We start from the raw sequence: 6432 nt of genomic DNA, 5'->3' as shown, positions 1-6432 counted from the left end.
CCAAGCTCTTGATTAAGAGCTTGTTTTCACTAGCTCTTCAGCAGGTAATAGCTCAGTTTCTGGTCTTTATTGCAACTGTGTTTCGGCTGCCGCCTGCTGGGCCTGCCTGCCTCCGCACCGGGCTTATCTGCCTCTGCCTGGCCTGCCTGCCTCTACCAGGCCTGTCTACCTCTGTGGGCCGCCACCAGGCCTGTCTGTCTTTGCCGGCCGCCGCCGCCGGGCCTACCTGCCTCTGCCTGTTGCCGCCGCTGCCTGTCTACCTCTGTGTGCCTCTGCCGGGCCTGTATGTCTCTGCCAACTGCTGCCGCACCTGTCTACCTCTGTGGGCCACAGCAGGGCCTGTATGTCTCTGCCGGCCGCCACTGGGCCTATCTGCCTCTGCCTGCCGCCGCTGCCGTGCCTGTTTACCTCTGTGTGCCACTGCCAGGCTTGTCTGTCTCTGCTGGCCATGGGCCTGTATGTCTCTGCCAGCCGCCACCGCACCTGTCTACCTCCTATCTATGTATTTTTAAGAAATCAAAGTATTATTAAGAGGAACAGTAACAAACTCCCTAAAGCAGAAAGGGGGTTTACCAAGTCAATTGCCTTAATTAGTTCAGATTTTAGTTAGGGTCAGGTCCAAAGGGTATCTCGCCCCCAGCTCCAACATGCACACTTAAAAAAGAGTAGCCTCCTGACTCATCCAAAGTTGAGTCCAGGCCCAGCTGTGTAAAGTTATGTTGCTTTGCCTGCCTATGGCACCTGATTGGTCCAATAAAAAGCTGAATGGCCAATAGCTAGGCAGTAAAGGGACAGGCAGGGCTGCTGGGCAGAGAGAATAAATAGGAGGAGGAATCTAGGCTTGAGAGAGAGAGGGAGAGAGAGAGAGAGAGAGAGAGAGAGAGAGAGAGAGAGAGAGAGAGAGAGAGAGATGCCTCGGGCTAGCCACCAGACATGAGAGCAGAAAAAGTAGGACATACAGAAAGGAACAAAAAGAAAGAAAGGAAGGAAGGAAAGAAAGAAAGAAGGAAGGAATGTAAAAAGCCCTGAGGCAAAACATAGATGAAGAGCAACAGGTTAATTTAAGTTATAAGAGCTAATGGGTCAGGCACAAGATAAGGCTGAGCATTCCTAACTAATAAGTTTCCGTGTCATGATTGGAGGGCTGGGGATCCAAGAAAGCCTGCCATATAGCTCAACCTGGACTATCGGAGGATTTTTGGTGGTTAGATAAAATCCAGCATTCTCCAGGAGTCATTTCCCTTACCTCTGGCAAAAGAGATATGAGGCTCTCCATTAACAAATACCTGCGGTGCCTATCAGCACATCAAGGTCCATGCAGGCCTCCATGCTCCCTCAGTCCCAACTCACACGTAATTGTTACACAGTTATACATTTCAGAGCCCCACACCAGTCTCCTGGTCCTTCCCCTCAGCTACTCACCCTTCTTATGACCTGGCTATTCCTACTATTCTCAGCTTCTGTTCTTGCTATTCTCACCATGTTCTCTATGTTCCCTATCCTGGTTATTCTCACCGTGTTCTCTGTTCTCTCTCCTGGTTATTCTCACCGTGTTCTCTGTTCTCTATCCTGACTATTCTCTCTTCTCTCTCAAAGACGCTCCTAACCTTGTCCAGTCCACTGCCATGCTCAGTTTACTTTTTTCTCTACATCTACAATAAAAACCATCCCCTTCACGGTACCATGGAGTATTCACGTTGGCAGTTTATACACTGAGATCTTTATTTTTTATTAAATTAGTTTCTTTTCAGTCTCATAGTGTGATTCCTTAATTTCCTATATTTTATCTAATTACTTTTTCAAACAAGGACAAACGAAGATGGAGGTAATGGCTACTAGATATTAATGTGCTCCAAAAAAAAAAAAAAAATTACTCACCAACAGGGCAGTTGGTGGCGCATGCTTTTAATCCCAGCATTTAGGAAGCAGAGAAAGAAGTACCTCTGAGGTTGAGGCCAGCCTGGTCTACAGAGTGAGTTCCAGGACAGCCAGGGCTACATAGAGAAAAACAAAACAAAAACAAAAAACAACCCCCCCATCACCCTCCAAACACTCATGTCTTGCACACGTATTTTTAATGAGGTATGTCAAAAATAATGAGTAATATGCTTAAAACATGCAAAATTCACATGGTCCCACATTTGTTCTCAGGAGATTCAAGAACAGAGATTCAAGCACATTACCTTGTGCTGCTTCAGATGCTGTTCTGAGTTTACAAAAGGCTGGTCCACTAGAATTTTCTCCTGGGACACCAAAAGCACCAAGGGAGTATACATGGTGCTCCTCGGGGTTTCAAAAGTCACAGCAGACATCTCCTCCACACTCTCCCTGCTCAGCAGTACCCCAGGGCTCACAGGTCTGCAAAGCTCTCCAAATGGAATGGACTAAACGGCTCGACAGAACCAGAAATGGCTGAGCGGGACTCTGAAAGACAAAGCCAGGAGCCAAATGGCAGTTGCTAACCAAGGCTCAAAAGGAGCACAAAGTGTTACCAGACTCCGGCAACCCCTACAGTAAGCCACGCTCGGCCACCATCCTAGATAAGCACGTTCAAAGCACTGAAGTAATTGTGAGAAGCCCCAAGCTGACGGGAAGGCAAACTGGGAGGTGTGGCCATTGGGGAAAGCTCACCAAGAGTCAGACTTCCTCAAGGGTCCAGAATCCAATTCTCATCTCCTTCACAGAGTGTGGGAAGACAGCAAAGTCCTTGGGATAAAGTGATTCATGCTGTGGAATGATCCTTCGGTACTCTATGAATATGTATCACTCTCATTGGTTAATACTAAAGCTTCTGGCCTATGGCAAGGCAATATAAGGTTAGGCAGGACAATGAAACTGAGGACTCAGATGAAGAGGGGTGTCATCCAGAGAGACTCGAGCCAGCGGCCCAAGAAACAAGATGCCAGAAGATCCGTAGAGCCATGGCCATGTGGAAATACATAGATTAATAGAAATGGGTTAATAATTTAAATGTAAGAGCTAGTCAGTAATAAGCCTGAGTTATTGGCTGAGCATTTTGTAATTAACATAAGCTTTTGTGCGTTTATTTGGGACTGGGCAGTCAGGACAGAAAAACTCAGCCTCTGTTTACAGACTTGAGCAACTGTGTGGACTCTTCAATTTTTCCTCTCCACCTGGGGTCAACTTGCTGACAAATTCTTTTCTGCCAGCCACAACTTGCCAAATTGTCATCAGACTTGTTAGGGTCACAGTCCCTCATAAACCCGCATTGGGCAATCAACCCCAACAGGCCAGTTAAAGAGACAAAATTGACAGTGGGAAGCAGAAAAAAGATCTGATCAGTGTGGTCACATGGAGAAGGGGGACAAGGAGGTCCAGCGGCCCTCTCCCACCTCGTCCATCCTTGGGATCCTGATGTAAGGTTTAGGTTTAAGTAGAAAATGAGACAGCAAAGTGTGTGGTCAAGGTGTGGTCCTGCCCATCATCACGGTCGGGACTCCGCCCTTCCCGCAAGCTGATCCGAAAAGCTGTCCAGGAAATCTCTTCCTGGCAGACAGACAAATTCCCTTCTGACTGGCACCAGGCTTCAGCTTTTTCCTCCCCCCAGCATGAGATTCCTGGAGAAATTCCATTTCTTGGGGTCTTTGTCTCTGAAGGGAGGGGCAGTGCCTCTTCAGAACATCTTTTGAAAACACACACACACACACACACACATCCACACCCGGTCCTATCAGGAGCAGAGTGTAGAACGGAGGATCTCCCCTGCCAGGTACAGGCTATTTTGGTTCTATTATTTCATTCTATGGCCTCCAGTCTTGCCTTTTCAATGGGAATATTTATTCTGTGCCATTGACTATAGAAGCCTGTAACTTTTCATTTATTTATTTATTTATTTATTTATTTATTTATTTATTTATTTATTTATTTTTTGGTTTTTGAGACAGGGTTTCTCTGTGTAGCTTTGCGCCTTTCCTGGGACTCACTTGGTAGCCCAGGCTGGGCTCGAACTCACAGAGATCCACCTGGCTCTGCCTCCCGAGTGCTGGGATTAAAGGCATGCGCCACCACCGCCCGGCCAGGAAGCCTGTAACTCTTAAAACATGTTTGTAATAGGTGCTCACAGAAGAGACTTAGGACTTTTGGTCACTGTTGGAATTGTTAATTAAAGACTACTGTGACCTCTAAAGTCAGGCTAAACATGTCTTATACTATGAGATGGGGATTGTAGGGTCCAGGTAGAATGCTAGGATTTAAAGCAATGTGGGAGCCGGTAAGTTGGCTCAGTGGTTGGGAGCACTGGGTGATCTTACAGAGGACCTGGGTTCAGTTTCCAGCACCCACATGGGGGCTCACGACCACCTGAAACTCCAGTTCCAAGAAATCCAACCCCTTGGCCTCCACAGGCGAAGCACACACGAGCTACACAGACAAAACACCCCTACACATGAAATAAAAATAAAAAGAATTAAAGTGATGTGTTTTGGTGTCTGATTGACAAGAGGTCTCGGGAGTTGTGAGGACCAATCTCTTTGTCAACTTAATGAGATTTCGGATGACCCTGGAAACACACCTCTGCATGTGTCAGTGAAGGCTTTTCCAGAAAAATTTAAAGAGGAGGGAAGACCTACCCTGAATACGAGGGACACCATTCTACGACGGGCTGGAGTCCTGGACTGAACAAAAAGGAGAAAGTGGGCTGAACACCAGCATTTCCCTCTCTGCTTCCTGACTCAAGGCAACAGGACCAGCCCCCACCCTCTCCCGCTTCCAAGCTTTCCCCAGGCTAGACTACTCCCTCAGAAAGAGCCAGTACTCTGGGAAGCCAAACCTTTCCCTCCGTGAGTTGCTTTTGTTAGGTAATGGTCAGCAGTGAGAAAAGCGGCTAACAGAGCCAATGAGATCCCCGTTTCTGGGGACGAACTGTGGCAGCTGTCAGGAGGATGGCCAGAGGTCCCACAAAAGCCAGACTTAGGGTTCTGGAAGGCCAATGTGTTACGGTCGTCCAGGCAACAGAAAAAAACACACTTGGCTTTGTGACCTCTCAGTCTGTACTGTGAACCTTCCTTCCTTCCTTGAGAGGATAACTCGGAATTGATTACTTCAGGCTGGAGGTGACTCAGAATACGGACGGACGGGGCAGGAAGGGTGGGTGGGTCTGCTGGGGCCGGGAGTCTGAGTGGAACTTGTAGGACGCCCTTGGCAGAGGGACGGTCAGCAGAGCTAGGGCGTTTTCTGTCTTGCTGGCCACGGCGGCGTTCTGTGGGCTCACACACAGAGGCCACGCTGGCCACAGGGTTAGGGTTCTGCTATCCATTCACAGTTAGTCCACTGGGGTCAGGGGCGATAGCAGTGGATAGCAAGCCTGAGGACCCGAACCCCGGGCACGGTGGCACAGGCTTCTAATCTCAGTGCTGGACAAGTGGAGACAAGTAGTTCCCATGTAGCTCTCTGGGGCTCAAAAGCCAGCCAGCCAGCCAGCCAGCCAGCCAGCTTACCCTCCCTGGCAAGTTTCAGACCCATGACTCTGTTTAAAAAAGGGGGGGGGGTCATCTGAAGAATGACACATGAGGCTGTCCTGCCTCCACATGCATGTGCATCTAGGTGTACTTACGTACACACAAAATTAAAGTAGTCCATTGACATGTAGCAAGGCAATGAAAGAGCAGGAGGGAGGGGAGAAAGGAGGGAAAGAAGGAATTCTTTTCAAAAGAAAATGGTTGCATGACCAAATAACCAGCTCTGCATCAGCAGGGCTGCCAGGAGCCCTCCTGACGCCTCCACAGTCCCCCTCCTACAGCAGCCCTTCTTCCCCCCACATGCCTGGCGCTGCCCCTCCTTCCCCACCTCCCTCTCCTGGCCACCTGCTCTGGGGCTTTCCTCCTGGTTCTGGCTCTGGGGTTTCCAGACCACCAACCCTGGAGTGGTTTCCACTGTGGCCTGGTTAAGAAATTGGCAAAGAAATCCAAGCCAGCCTGGTCTACCCAGTGAATTTTTAGGACAGCCAGGGCTACATAGAGTTACCCCATCTCAAACAAAACAAAACATAGTTACCCCTTCCTTATAAGGCCCCCAACACCAAATAAAGTGCAGTTCTACCAAAGTCATCCCGGGGAATCAATGAATCTGGGGGGCTTACTTACAGAACATAGGTGACCCCAAAGCAGGAACACTGGAAAGTCTATCCCCATCATGGATGCTGGCTTCCCCATGGCTTCCCAGACAGCTCCCTTCCAATAACCTGCCTGACCTGTATCCGCTAGAACCTCCCAGGGCCATGTGCAATTAGGGCGAAATTATTACAGATGGCTGGGGCTGAGTAGCTGAAGTCTGAGGTGAGTGTCGAAAGATCTTCCCTACCCCCTCCTCCTCGGAGGAAACATCAGCAGTCCCGGGGCCCTACTGAGTCAGGCTCTTGCACGCAGTCACGGGTGATCTGATGAGAACAGCGACGCTTTGCTCTGGAAGACTGCA

General features: G+C 49.0%; 1 long non-coding RNA gene across 1 annotated transcript; it reads right to left on the bottom strand.

The window, feature by feature from the left end:
* Positions 1-2058: 2058 nt before the first annotated feature.
* On the bottom strand, positions 2059-2956 carry LOC119086809. Its single transcript, XR_005090165.1, has 2 exons — positions 2632-2956; positions 2059-2424 (listed from the first exon to the last, which is right to left on the bottom strand). It is a non-coding gene; the product is annotated as an uncharacterized LOC119086809 (long non-coding RNA).
* Between the last annotated feature and the right edge of the window lie 3476 nt (positions 2957-6432).

The sequence above is a fragment of the Peromyscus leucopus genome, chromosome 16_21, assembly GCF_004664715.2.
Source record: "Peromyscus leucopus breed LL Stock chromosome 16_21, UCI_PerLeu_2.1, whole genome shotgun sequence".
Taxonomy (NCBI): domain Eukaryota; kingdom Metazoa; phylum Chordata; class Mammalia; order Rodentia; family Cricetidae; genus Peromyscus; species Peromyscus leucopus.
This window is presented reverse-complemented; position numbering and strand designations above follow the sequence as displayed.